A 15,041-nucleotide genomic window follows, 5' to 3' on the forward strand; every position below is an offset into this window, starting at 1 on the left:
AGTCCAACATACTTAAACACACACACACACAATCACATTAACATTTTTCAGTTCTCATAAAATGAGAAAATAAAACACTGCCATCTTATGCAGGATGCATTGTTCAAACTATAAAGAGTGCAGGTTGTATAGCAATTTAAAAATCCAACATGAATACAAGTACACACACACACACACACACATAAGATTAACCTTTCAGCCATCTTCATCAGTGGAGGTATCCTTAGGAAGAGCCTGAGGGCTGAGAAATTTAAGCAAAGCACCTTGAGGGAGAAAGAAAAGATATAGCATTTACATATTTTGATATTTAGAAGGGATGCAGCTGCTTTCACAACTACCAATGCTTACTGTAAAAACATCCCAAGCTAATGTTATACATTGACCTAGGCCTACTTGTAGCTTAACATAGCATTTAAGCATTCTGCTGTTTGAGAATTAGACAGGCGCACCTGATGTGAAAAGGATCCCTTAGTAAAAGGATTTCAGTGTCATATTTCGGTGGCACTAGCTAAGCTGTCGTGGAACTCGAGATGACATGTCTACTGATAGGCAACAGGTTCGTGGATTTGGGCTAGATCAGCCACATTGCCTGACACTAACAGAAACTGAGCCATACGTGAGGTCGTGGGCTTACCAAAAACTAATTGCAAAAGATGCATCCTACCTCATCTGTTGTCGTTTGGTATTCGAAATTGGGCTTTTCACAATCCGGGACATTCCAGAATTAGAGGACATTTGGTGTCTCCCCCCTGATATTTCAAATACTCAAGTCCAAAATAACAAAAATGTTCACATAACCTGCAAGTGAAACTGTCATAAAGCAAAACATAATCATCTGCTGGGGAAAAGTGGTTCCTTTACATGATTAAAAATACTGATTAGTTCTGGAACACCCCTTAAAATGGGGTTTTTATCCTGTCCCCGGCTCCTGATGACCAACTTTTAAATCAAATTGAACAGCTAAAATAAGTCTTTAATATATTATCTTTTGCAATATTTTGTGGATACGCATCTATTGTATCTGTAAAAAAGAATTTCTTTGATTATAACATATTTTAAATACTATTTATTGTGCCATGAAGTTGTGTCCCCGAATGTGCACGCAACCCTGTTACCAATACCATTTTTGCCTGGCTGATAAAGGGTTAAAATATTATGTCATATTACAAACAAGAAATGACATCATCCAATCATTTTCAAAAAACATGGGTAGACAAAAGGTGAGTGTCCTCTTCCAATTTTAATATATTTTCAAACTTTTCTGGGATAATTGAGTACGTAAAGCTTAACCACGCAACCCTGTTATTCATGTTTTAAGATTAATGTTGAATAATTTAAATTTTTATTTTCTGTATTTGTATAACCACATTGGTCCTTGACCTTGGTAAAATAGCTAAATTTTACAGCTAGCTTCTGTTCATAAGGTAGATGCTATATTAGCATTAATTCGCAACCCTGTTACTCGCAACCCTGTTACTCTAATTAAAGTAACATGGTTATTATCATAGTTATCAGGGTATATTTTGTTAACTATGATATATTTATGATTAAATATGCTGAGTTAAATTATAAAAATGAATTTATTTGTATAATTAAACATTATTTACATATTTTAAATAAATTGCCAGATTTTCTTCTGTTAGTACAGCGTCATTGCAGCATAGTGTGCTAAAATACATGTTGAGATTCAATTACAGCTGAAAATAAACACATTTTGGTTAGATATTTGTGATTATTTGCAATAGATAGGCCTAATATCAGAATTTGTAATGGATTTCTACAGATTTATGATGTTATGACTCAATTTGCAACCCTGTTACAATTTTTTTTTTATTAAAACAAGGATAAATAATGGTAAGTAATTTTGCTATCACACAAAAAATTACATCAATAGTCCTTAGAAAAGCTTATATGATTATATGCACAATGTATCTGAGCATATTTGAGAATAGATACTGGAATTATAAAAAAAAAACTGTATGTCACTGTTCAAATGGAAGATAATTAAGCTTTTGATAGTTAGTCTAATTAACATATATAATATATATTAACAATCTTACCTGAAATCATATGACTATTCAGTGTAAAATGATTTCCTTTATTGAATGAAAAAGGATTTACTGAAAAATATTTTAAAAATTTACTTTTTTCATGCTATTTTGTATTTGTAACAGGGTTGCGTAACTACATGTACACAGCAAATAAAACATATGAGGTGGACAAAGTACAGTTGATGCCTTAGCTTGACAAATCATATAATTTAGTAGTTTATGACCTATATTTCTTAAATATTCAACATAAAATGTTAAAATAGAAAATAATTATTTAAGAAGTGTAAATGCCAAAATGTCCTCTAATTCTGGAATGTCCCATCCAACGATATATCCAAAGTGCGAACTAGTTGGTGATGGCATATGGAAACTGGCAGTATGCATGCTACACGGAGTTCTAACAGGTGCATGGCCTAATAAGCAGGCAAGATATAACCCACGATCGCCATGGTCTCGTTATCAATTCGTGTTTGTGGTAATAATGGCAGCAACAATAAAACCATCTTGATCTTCATCATTTTTGACAGATCAGCAGCCTCTGGATGGTCATATGCATAGTTAGCCTACCTTTAGTTTGCATTTACATTTTAAACACTGAATCTACTGTCTTTACTGCCGGGAGAGAACAAAAATCCTGTATTCTTTTCTGTAGCCTAATATTCTTTTCTCAAAGTCAACTAGCCTGCTTGCAACGTCTCTCCTCAGCGAGTCACGTCACTTTCACTTCTATAGCTAGACTATAATGTTTAATCTATGGATAGCTATATTCAAAGCTATCCATAACCTTTTTTGCTATTTGCCTATTTGACAACAAATATAATGACAAACTGCGAATTTGTAGGCCTATATTAACAAAAAGCAAGGGGTGCTGCAGCACCCTCAGCACCCACCTTCCCGCGCCCTTGATTTTATCCAGTGTAATTTATCACTTACCACTATCTTGTTTTTTCTTGTCATCCTCTTCCTTTCTCTTCTGGCTTCCGGACGCATAACTCCGCTTCATTATGACTGCCGAGGTTTTATATTTTCGCGGCAGCAGCAGAGACCACAAACCTGGCTGGCTGGCTGCTGTCAGCGACTACTGAGAGGGGCCCCCTTGAGGGGGATCCCGGTATTGCCGGTAACAGTGTCGTTGCACTTTACTGCATTGACTATCAAAGGGGCGCTCACAGTTTGTCGTTGCATTTTATTATGACCGCCGCGCAGCGATAGGTTTAGTCAGATTTTTTTTTTTTTTTCTTTTTTCGCATGTCCAAATTTCCGTCAAGGATTCCCGGGACACTGTAAGACCGGGGTACACGAAACTTGGTGGGCATGTAACCCCACATGGATAACATGGAACCTCCTGTTTTCGTTTTGATCTGTAGCCCCCCCGCTGGACTGGACCCCCCGAAAGGAGGGTAGGGCAGACAGTTTTCTGTGAATATCTCGAGAACCGTAGGGTTTAGGAGGACCTTTTTTTTTGTATGTTGATCTCAAAGGGCCATGTCAACCCATTCCATAACCACTCATTTCATGTATAGCGCCACCTAGTTAAACACAAAAAAGTAAAAATGAGGTGTTGTAATCGCAGGTATCTGTGACCTAACATAGTCAAAACTGCACGAAATTGGAAGTGTAGGATCATTATGACACCCTCTGAATGCACGCCAAGTTTCGTGGAATTCCGTTCATGGGGGGCCACACAATAAATGAATTTATGTTACTATACACCAACTGGCCTGTAGGTGGCCGGAGACAGTTTTCTGTAAATATCTCGAGAACCGTAGGGCCTAGGAGGTCCACCTTTTTTAAGTATGTTGGTCTTAAGGGGGCATGTCAACCTATCCCATTACCACTTATTTCATGTATAGCGCCACCTAGTTAAAAATTAAAAAGCAAAACATTAGGTGTTTTCATCACAATATCTCTGGCTGATATGGTAAAGTGTAGGATCATTATGACACCCTCCGAATGCATGCCAAGTTTCGTGGACTTTCGTTCATGGGGGGCCTTACAATAAAATAATGTATGTGTACATTTAGTGACCGTACACCAACAAGGATTCCCGGGACACTGAAAGACCGGGGTACATGAAACTTGGTGGGCATGTAACCCCACATGGATAGCATGGAACCATCGCTTTTCGTTTTGATCTGTAGCCCCCCCGCTGGACTGGACCCCCCGAAAGGAGGGTAGGGCAGACACAGTTTTCTGTGAATATCTTAAGAACCGTAGGGCCTAGGATGACCAATTTTTTGCGTATGTTTGCCTCCAGGGGTCATGTAAACCCATTCCATATGCACACATGTGCATAAACAGATACACACGCACACACATACATTCACAGTAATCCTGCAGTACGTATGACACATACTCACACAGTAGACATATATACGCATGCATGCACATGCAAACACACACATGCACGCACACACACCCACCCACACACACATAAACATAAACATGTACACGCACACATGCACACAATTCAAGAATTTCTCAGAATTATGAACAGGCAAGATGGGGGTGGGGTTGTATAAAATGTATATTACATGTGAAATCTATGAACTAATCATGTTTTGGTCTAGCAGATACCAGTGAGAATTGAGTGTGCATAATGCAATTCAGTGAGACAGTTAGAATCATATATGCCTTTCAGCGTGAATTATTTTTGTGGAAAACATGTGCTGGACTGGGCGGCGGTCATATTTTGTACCGCTCTGCGGTACATCTAGTTTTTAACCAGTCGTTGTCTTGGGGCCCCTGGCCAGCTAGGGCTGTCAATCGATTAAAAAAAATATAATAATAATATCGATTAAAAATAATCTAATTAATTACATACTCTGTGATTAATTAATCTAAATTATAATCTAGGGGACACAATGAAAATAAATGAACTCCAGTGATATGCAAATTCCTTGCTGCAGACATTGCAGAGGACTTTATTTTCAACACTTTATTTTTTATCAACACCATCAGGCCGTTTTTTAAAAGTAAATGTTCCAATTAATGATCCAAGCAGCACGTTTTCTTCTCTCTCCTTCATTTTACAGTCTAATTTTTACTGACTAGAACGGCTTGGGGTCAAAGGTCATACAGAATCGATTAATCTGCACTATTTTTTTAATCAGTTATTTTTTCTCAAATTAATTAATCAAAATTAATTAGTCATTTTGACAGCCCTAATATATATATATATATATATATATACAAGGATACAAGGATACAAGGAAGTTTATTGTCACATGCATATAGTTACTGGAAGTAAGAAATGCAGTGAAATTATGTCTGGTGTCAGCCTATTTGTGCATTAATGGGGGGGGTAAAAAGTGCAGTAGAAGAGGGGTTTAGTAGATTAAGTGGCAAGGGCTGCATAAAAAAAGGTGGGGGAGGATTGGGATTGGGTGGGGGGCACCAACAAGGAGCACCCAAGAGCAATATATACGCTGCGCGTCAGGGTCCGGTTCGCCCTGTCGGGACTTATTTTCCCAATAATGACCCGGCGTTCTATACATTATCCCTTACTTATCCCTCAACCTCATTACAGTGCCGGATAAGACAGAACCCGTATCTTCCTGGGAATAAGAGTAGTTCCCTTTCCCTTAGCTTAGTGTACAAATGATGGTCCTTCTCACCAATTAATTTCTGTTTGCACCCACCCACATTGAATTTTAACTTCAATCAATGTAATCAGATGAGTCTGAAAGATCCATTTTGTTGGTTCAACCATTGGGCTTACAGATGTAATATTTCTTTTGTTGCTACTTTGATAGTTTGAATGTTTTCCTTAAAGATGCTACTAACTAAAAGACAAGGGTCCAAAATCTAATATTATAAGATTTGCATATGATGTATAGGCCTACTTCTCATGTTCCTTTAGTGCACCTGCCGCAAGGTGACCCATAGCGCGGACGCAAGGCTTATTCTTATCTTACACTCAATAAAGTGAGGAATTTTTCGCGATGCGCTCCACTTTCATTAAACCTTGCGCCCTGGGGTGTGGCAATAAGTTGTGGTCTGGTGCATGATCCAAAAATCGCTACAGTGTCAGACACCAAACAGGACGAGGACCACAAAAGCGTCACGTTCAAAAGTTTATTTAAGGGTTGGGGGTTAAGGGGGTTCAGGAGTTCCAAGAGTCTGCGTGTGTGTGTTCCCCCAGTAGCCGAACAGCGATGGCAGGAGCTGGATGATCCGGGAAGTCCTGGGGGAAGCACACACACAACAGCAATTGAAACGAAGCAGCAGTACAGTCAAGGACTAGGCAGTATTCGTAGAAGAGGGACGGAAGGCAGGTCAAGATTACCGGGGCTGGAGAACACAGAAGTAGTCGAGCGGGTCTGGGATCACAGGCAAAGAGTCAGAGGCGTTTTCCAAAACAGGCAGGTAACTGGTGCTGGTTGCAGACGATCTGACAAGTGTGGACTGAAAAGCAAGGCTTTATATACAGGACATGATGAGTGGTGAATGCAGTGCAGCTGGTAGGTTAACGAGGGTGAGGCAGAGCAGAGCAGGAACAGGTGGAGGTCATCAGACTTCAATCAGCACGTGTTACCAGGCAGAGAGAGAGCTCATGACAGAACCCCCCCCCTAAGGGACGGCCCCAGAAGTCCCCAAGAGTGACACCACGTCGGGAGGGCGGAGGGGAGCCGGTGGAGGGCTAGAATTCCTCCGAGCGGTCCGAGTGAACCTCCTCATCCTCGGAGGGAGCTGGAGGGTCGTGGACAGAAGACGGGACAGGTACCGAGACAGGGTCAGGGTCAGGCACAGGACAGGAAGCCGGGCGGGCAGGACGGTTAGGGACCCCTCTGGGGCGGCCCCTACGGATTGCAGGTTGATCAGGATGCAGACGGTGGAAGTCGGCGATGAGTGTCCGGTCCACAATCCGACTGGCTGGCACCCAGGTTCTCTCCTCAGGTCCATAGCCCTCCCAGTCGACGAGATACTGGAGGCCCCTACCTCGCCGTCTGGACCGAAGCAGGCGTCGAACGGTGTACACCAGCCCACCGTCAACGAGGCGAGGAGGAGGAGGAAGCGGCACGGGGACCAGCGGGCTTTCATGCGTCGGCTTGACTTTCGAAACATGGAAAGTAGGGTGCACCCTCATGGAGGTTGGCAACTGGAGCCGGACTGCGGTTGGGCTGATGACCCTCTGGATAGGGAACGGGCCGAGGAATCGAGGTGCCAGTTTACGCGATTCCACCCGCAGTGGGAGATCCTTGGCTGACAGCCACACCTTCTGGCCAACACGGTAGGCGGGTGCCGGCGATCTTCGGCGGTTAGCCCCAGTGGCATAGCTGACAGCTGACTTGAGTAGCGTGGCACGCGCTTGTGACCAGGTACGACGGCAACGGCGGGCATAGGCGAGGGCAGACGGGCAGGACACATCTCCTTCCTGGCTGGGGAACAGGGGGGGCTGGTAGCCATACACACACTGGAAAGGTGACATACCAGTGGCAGAGCAGGTGAGGGAGTTGTGAGCATACTCTATCCACATCAGTTGTTGTGCCCAAGCCTGGGGTTTGCGAGAAACCATGCACCGCAGCGCCTTCTCCAGCTCCTGGTTTGCCCGCTCGGATTGACCATTGGACTGGGGGTGGAACCCAGAGGTGAGACTCACTGTGGCCCCTAGAAGACGGCAGAACTCCTTCCAGAATGTAGAGGTGAATTGCGGGCCTCGGTCAGAGACAACATCCCTGGGCAGCCCGTGTAGACGGAAGACATGATCAAGAACAGCCTGGGCAGTCTCTCTGGCAGATGGCAGTTTAGGGAGGGGAATGAAGTGTGCCATCTTGCTGAACCGGTCAACCACAGTGAGAATGACCGTCATCCCACCTGATGGTGGGAGGCCAGTTACAAAGTCCAAGGAGACGTGGGACCAGGGTCGTGTGGGCACAGGCAAGGGCTGGAGTAAACCAGCGGGGGGCCGAGTGGAGGACTTGTTCTGATTGCAGGTGGGGCAGGCACGGACAAATTCTCGGACATCCCTTCTCAAAGAAGACCACCAGAAGCGCTGGGCAAGGAGATGGCAGGTGCGGGCGGAGCCCGGGTGGCAGGCAAGGCGGGAGTTGTGTCCCCACTGTATGACCCGGGACCTCAAATTCTCTGGGACGAAGAGACGACCGTCTGGGCATGCACTGGGACTGGGATGGTCACGGAGGGCCTCTTGAATTTCCTCCTCGATATCCCAGGTCAGGGCAGCTACGACGCAGGGATCGGGCAGAATTGATGCAGGTTCCTGGGAAGGGGCGTCATCCTTATGAAACTGACGGGAGAGAGCGTCCGGCTTGGTGTTCCGAGAACCTGGGCGGTATGACAGGGTGAAGTTGAATCTGGTGAAAAACAAGGCCCAGCGGGACTGTCTGGGGTTAAGACGTTTGGCATTGCGGATGTATTCGAGGTTTTTGTGATCGGTCCAGACCAGGAACGGAACTGTGGACCCCTCCAGCCAGTGACGCCACTCCTCCAGGGCAAGCTTGACAGCCAACAGCTCACGGTTTCCAACATCATAATTGCGCTCTGCAGGTGAAAGCCGGCGAGAGAAAAATGCACAGGGGTGCAACTTGTTGTCCTCCTCTGCCCGTTGAGAGAGTATGGCCCCGACTCCCACGTCTGAGGCATCCACCTCGACAACGAACTGCCGGTCTGAATCCGGCATCTGGAGGATGGGGGCAGTGGTGAACCGGGCCTTGAGGGTATGAAAGGCTGTGTTGGCCTCTGGGGTCCAGAAAAAGGGGTGTTTGATGCTGGTCAGAGCTGTGAGGGGAGCGGCGACGGAGCTGTAGTTCCGGATGAATTTCCGGTAGAAATTGGCAAAACCGAGGAATTGCTGCAACATCTTCCTATTCCCCGGAACTGGCCAGGAGGTAACTGCCGAGACCTTTGCGGGGTCCATCTGGATATTGCCTTCAGCGACGATGTATCCCAGGAATGACACAGTCTGAGCATGGAACTCGCATTTCTCCGCTTTGACATAGAGCGAGTTCTCCAGGAGCCGCCGAAGAACCAGCTGGACATGACGGGTGTGTTCGGACAGAGTTCTGGAGAAAATTAAGATGTCGTCCAGGTACACGAAGACGAATTTATTCAGCATGTCCCGCAGCACATCATTCACCAGCGCCTGGAATACCGCTGGGGCGTTGGTGAGACCAAATGGCATTACCAGGTACTCATAATGGCCGGTGTGGGTGTTGAATGCAGTCTTCCACTCGTCACCCTCCCTTACTCGCACTAGGTGGTAAGCATTTCTAAGGTCCAGTTTGGTGAAAATAGTGGATCCCTGGAGCAACTCAAAAGCAGAGGTGATTAAAGGCAGAGGGTACCGGTTCTTCACTGTGACATCATTCAGACCTCGATAATCAATGCAGGGGCGAAGAGAACCATCTTTCTTTCCCACGAAGAAGAACCCGGCACCAGCAGGAGAGGAAGACGGGCGGATGAGTCCAGCTGCCAGGGAGTCCCTGATGTAATCCTCCATAGTTTTTCTTTCAGGAGGGGATAGTGAGTAGAGGTGACCTTTGGGTGGAGCAGTCCCAGGGAGGAGATCAATGGCACAGTCGTACGGACGGTGTGGGGGCAGAGATGTGGCTTTGGTCTTGTTGAACACCTCTCGGAGGCCATGGTAACATTCAGGGACATTAGAAATGTCGGGGGCAGTGCTGGGAGGTACTGAGCCGGGGGGCAGCGCGGCAGCACGCAAACAGGTCAGGTGGCAGGCATTTCCCCACTCTTTCACAGTTCCGGAGGCCCAATCGAGGTAAGGATTGTGGAGACGGAGCCAAGGGTAGCCCAGGATTAGGGGTTGGCCTGGAGAGCTGAGCAGGTGGAAGCGGATGGTCTCTCGGTGGTTTCCTGACACCATCATTGAGATGGGGGCTGTGACGCTGGTAACTGTGCCAATTACGTGACCGTCCAGGGCCCGGGCTGGAACAGGAGTGGACAAGCGATGGCTTTCCAAGCCCAGCTGACGAGCAAGTCCTGTGTCAATAATGTTTGCTTCTGCGCCAGAGTCCACCAGGGCTGCCAGGGTGTGGGTGGAATCAGACAGGTGAAGACAGACTTGGATGAGGGGTTTACGGCTGATGGAGGGCTGAATGTTCATTGAGCTCATCCGGATTCCTCCTACATCTGGTGAGCTCTGGCTTTTTGCTGGACAGGTGGCGACTCGATGACCATCACCACCACAGTACAGGCACAAGTTGGAGGTGATGCGTCGCTGGCGCTCTGCAGGGGTTAGGGAGGCGCGGCCGATCTCCATCGGTTCAGACTGGTCCGGCTGGCTAGATGGTGTGGCAGGTGCGGACAGAAGGGCAGTTGGAACACTCCGTGTGCTAGTGGATGGACTCTGGCGCCCTCTCTCACGACGGCGGGCCTGGATCCTGCGGTCGATGCGGACAGCCAGAGCAATGGCTTCATCAAGAGTGGGGGGTTGATCATGGGAAACCAGCTCGTCCTTTATGTAGTCCACCAGGCTGTGGAGGAAGGCATCCACCAATGCTTCCATGTTCCAGGAGCTCCGACTTGCCACAGTTCGAAAGTCAATGGAGTAATCCGCAACAGTCCTTCTGCCTTGGCGAATACTCATCAGGATCCGAGATGCCTCGGCTGTTGTGGATTCCAAATCGAATACCTTGAGCATCTCCTCTGCGAATAGGTTGAAGGTTGCACATGCTGGGGTCTGGCGCTCGAACTCCGCCGTTCCCCAGAGTCGAGCTCGGCCCGTCAGGTGAGTGATCACGTAACCGACCCTCGCCCCTTCAGTGGCAAAAGTCCTGGGTTGCAGGGTAAACTGGACACGGCAGCTCGTCAGGAACGCCCGTACCTGGGTTGGGTCGCCGCTGAACCGCTCTGGATTGCCGATCCTGGGTTCTGGGGCTCCGGCAGCCACGGCAGCAGTGGACTGGGCAGGAGACTCGGGTGCTGGGCCGGTGAGCAGGCTGGCTGGGGCTGGGCCGGTGGGAGCAGGCAGAGGAGAAAGGTTGGTGAGAAGTTGAATGATCATTGCAAGTTGTTGCTGTTGCTGCTGGAACTGCTGACGCTGTTGGTAGCCGGCTTGAAGTAGGGAGGCAATGTCAGCAGTGTTGCGGTTGGCCTCTCTCTCTGTCTCTTCCAGGCGTTGCATGGCGGTGGGTGGTTCTGGTTCGTCGGTTTCCATGCTGGTTCGACCGTGCGCTGGGTCCATGTTTGGTCAGATCGTACTGTCAGACACCAAACAGGACGAGGACCACAAAAGCGTCACGTTCAAAAGTTTATTTAAGGGTTGGGGGTTAAGGGGGTTCCGGGGGGGGTACAGGAGTTCCAAGAGTCTGCGTGTGTGTGTTCCCCCAGTAGCCGAACAGCGATGGCAGGAGCTGGATGATCCGGGAAGTCCTGGGGGAAGCACACACACAACAGCAATTGAAACGAAGCAGCAGTACAGTCAAGGACTAGGCAGTATTCGTAGAAGAGGGACGGAAGGCAGGTCAAGATTACCGGGGCTGGAGAACACAGAAGTAGTCGAGCGGGTCTGGGATCACAGGCAAAGAGTCAGAGGCGTTTTCCAAAACAGGCAGGTAACTGGTGCTGGTTGCAGACGATCTGACAAGTGTGGACTGAAAAGCAAGGCTTTATATACAGGACATGATGAGTGGTGAATGCAGTGCAGCTGGTAGGTTAACGAGGGTGAGGCAGAGCAGAGCAGGAACAGGTGGAGGTCATCAGACTTCAATCAGCACGTGTTACCAGGCAGAGAGAGAGCTCATGACATACAGTATCTTACACCCTCTAAAATCATTACGCCACTGACCAAGAAAAGTGGTCTATAGTGAAAGGCGCATATAAAGTACAGCTGAAGATGCACTGTCAGGAGATAAATATCTTTAGGTTTTTTATTCAGTCATTCGAACATTACTGCGGTAAGTGTTGCTTGTTTCAGATGGTATCCCCTTGTCAGTCATAGTGAAAGTAATTAACTGCGTAAAACTGTTAAAGTTAGTTTCACTTTGGCTATGAGTTCAAATAATAGACGAGTGCAGATGCATGTAGGCTATACTCTGCTAGTCACAATCAGGTTTTAGTAAAGCAAGGGTTAGTGGAATCCCTGTCCGCGCCAAATGCGCCGCTGACTATCAAAATACCCATGCGCTGTTTGAGGTTGAAGTTGAAGTTGAAGTTTAAAGACAGGCCACGCCATTAATGTCTAGTCTATAAACATTGCTCCTCTGACCATCCGTTTCTGAAATTAGGGCCCTATGTGTTTGAATTTCCCTTTTAAGGCACATTTCAAAACATTGTAAACAATTATTAGCATCCGTATGAATTATATCATCTTATTGTCACTGCAGGTTAGGTTACACTGTTGGTACGTAATTATGTAATGTTCTAATGTTACTAGTTATTGCTATTGTCCTTAATGTAGTCTTACCAACATTTGTATTGTTTTTATTTATATATATAAGTATAAGTATATGAGGGAAATTTGGTCTCTGCATTTAAGTATCCAAATCCCATAACCATAACCATAAACACACCCGCACACCCTCACACACACACACATATGCAGGCAAGCACGCACACACACACACACACACACACACACACAAACACCATTACCCCCACACACACACTCACAAGCGGACCCACGCACACACAGAAGCACATATATACATATGCACACACTCATTTACATACACAAAAGTAGGAAATGGAGTAGGAGATGGAGACAAATTGACAAGCGTGATTTATTTTTGCGGAGAGAATGTGCAGGATTGGGCGGCAGTCATATTTTGTACCGCTCTGCGGTACATATAGTTTTTTATGAATTGCCACTGCATAGCCTACCCGTGTGGGTTGGCGTGTGGGTTGGCATGTTGGTTGGCGTGTGTAGTCAGACATGATAATCATCCAAACATCTTGCATTCCCTTGACCCATGTGCATTGACTCAGTGCTGCTAAAGCTCCGCTTCTCTGGTGTTGCTGCGCTGTGCTGCGTGAGAGGGGGAGTGCTACAGAGGTTAGAGTGGAAATAGCCAATGTGTGCTTCTCTTGCCAATATCTTTTGCATTTCTTATCCAAACAATCTTCTTATCTTGGCACTGCACTCGCTTGTGTCTGTAGCAAGACACCTGTTTGAAATCAGTTGGACAAACGATTCGAGAGATATGCGAATAACACACACACACAGATTAGATTAGATTCACACACACACACAGACAGACGTTAGATTCCTTCATCAGTCGACTGTTGAATAAGTGGACAGTGTTTGAGAGCAACAGCATTTCTCGAGACATGCCATGAACCTGCAAACAGTCAACAGATCAACTATGCTGACCTGCCTGTTACATCTCATAGCCTAAATACTGTATCAGAGATGTACTCAAAAAGTCGCAACTGAACTTGTCAAGTGGTACAAAGTGGAGCCAAGTCTCTGTCATTGTGCATGCCCTGATTGCTTGATATTGCAGTGTGTAACGCTGTTGATCAGGAAGGATTGTGACCCTTTTAGTTGGTTTTTAACAACTGGGTACCATGCACTAAATGGTGATATATTGAGTCTTGACATCAAGGGGCATTGTCATTGTGTTGCTTTAGGTGATACACAAGGCAACTTTTTGAGCAATGTTGCTGGGCAACACCAACCATGTTTTCCGATTGGATGAATAAAGTTTTCAAGAAACTTGAGGTTGGTGTGAGAGGTATTGTGTGTGAGAGCAACCTACACATTACTCATCTGGGATCTTGAGCAAGGCACTTAACCCAAAGTTGCTCAAAGACAAAGGCCCTTATATAATTATGTAATAAAATTTACATATGGCTGCTTTGGATAGAAGTGTCTGCTAAAGGTAATGTAATGTAACAACAAGTCTGGGAAATTACTTAGTCAGCACCAGTCAGAGGTTACATTCATTGTTGTGCACTTTTATGATATCATCATGTTTTACCAAATATATTTGGCAGTATTTTTAAACTAGTCAAATACACACCTATAAAGTATTTTGACACACATACAAAGCAATTTCCTTCAACCCAATAAAATACAAATTCCGAAATACTATTTTGTATTTTAAATGAAAGATGAAAAACATATCCACATGCAATGACTTTGAATATTTTTTTTTTTTTTTAAAGTGAAATTAATAAATTAGACTAAATATATCTTCTCAATTACTAACCAATATCTGGAACCACCAACTACAAAGAGAGCGGATGTCAGAATTTAGATTGATGAAACTCTTAAAAAAAGAAAAGTACAACATTTCAACTCTTTTATTCCTTTTTTTCATTTTTTTCTCTTTTTTCTTATTGTCTTTTTCTAAGTTTCTGGTCCAACCCAAAAACAAATACAAGGATTATCATAATAAAGTTACAAGGTGCGACACGCACTCCCATCTCCCAAGCCCCTCAAACCCCCCCACCCCGGCCCTCTAGGGAATAAGCTATTTTACAAGCCTTTACAAGTCCTGCTCAGGGTGCGGCAGAAGTGCCTTTCGCCCTACGAAGAGTTTGTGTCCCATCAAAAGGATTTTGGAAACATTATTTTAAGCAGTGGTGGGCATTACACTTCTACATTTACTCAATTACTGTACTTAAGTCGCTTTTTCATGTATCTGTACTTTACTTGAGTATTTCAAGTTTGTTAATTTTTTTTAACTTTTACTCCAGCATATTACTAGGCCAAATATCTTACTTTCACTACATTTTGTGCCAGCTGAAGTTGCCTACAGCTGAAGTTCCTTTTGTCCAAATGTGTACTTACATCTGTATTTTCTATTAAGCGAGCTAGGCTTTAAATAATGGTGTTGCCTAAGCTATGTTGTTGTTATAGCCTATCCACTATTTACTGTACCTTGTTGACCCCTTTTCACAATATTGATGTTACCATAACATGACGCCATCGAGCAAATGATGATAGACGATGATAGACAAAGATAGACAATCTGACACTATCAAACACAAAAGGGAACGTCTTGATTTGGTCCGAAAGTGTAAAGCATTCAACAAAGCAAAAAGTGGTTACTTTGAGGTAGCCTA

This window comes from Alosa sapidissima, chromosome 1, assembly GCF_018492685.1.
Source record: "Alosa sapidissima isolate fAloSap1 chromosome 1, fAloSap1.pri, whole genome shotgun sequence".
Taxonomy (NCBI): Eukaryota; Metazoa; Chordata; class Actinopteri; order Clupeiformes; family Clupeidae; genus Alosa; species Alosa sapidissima.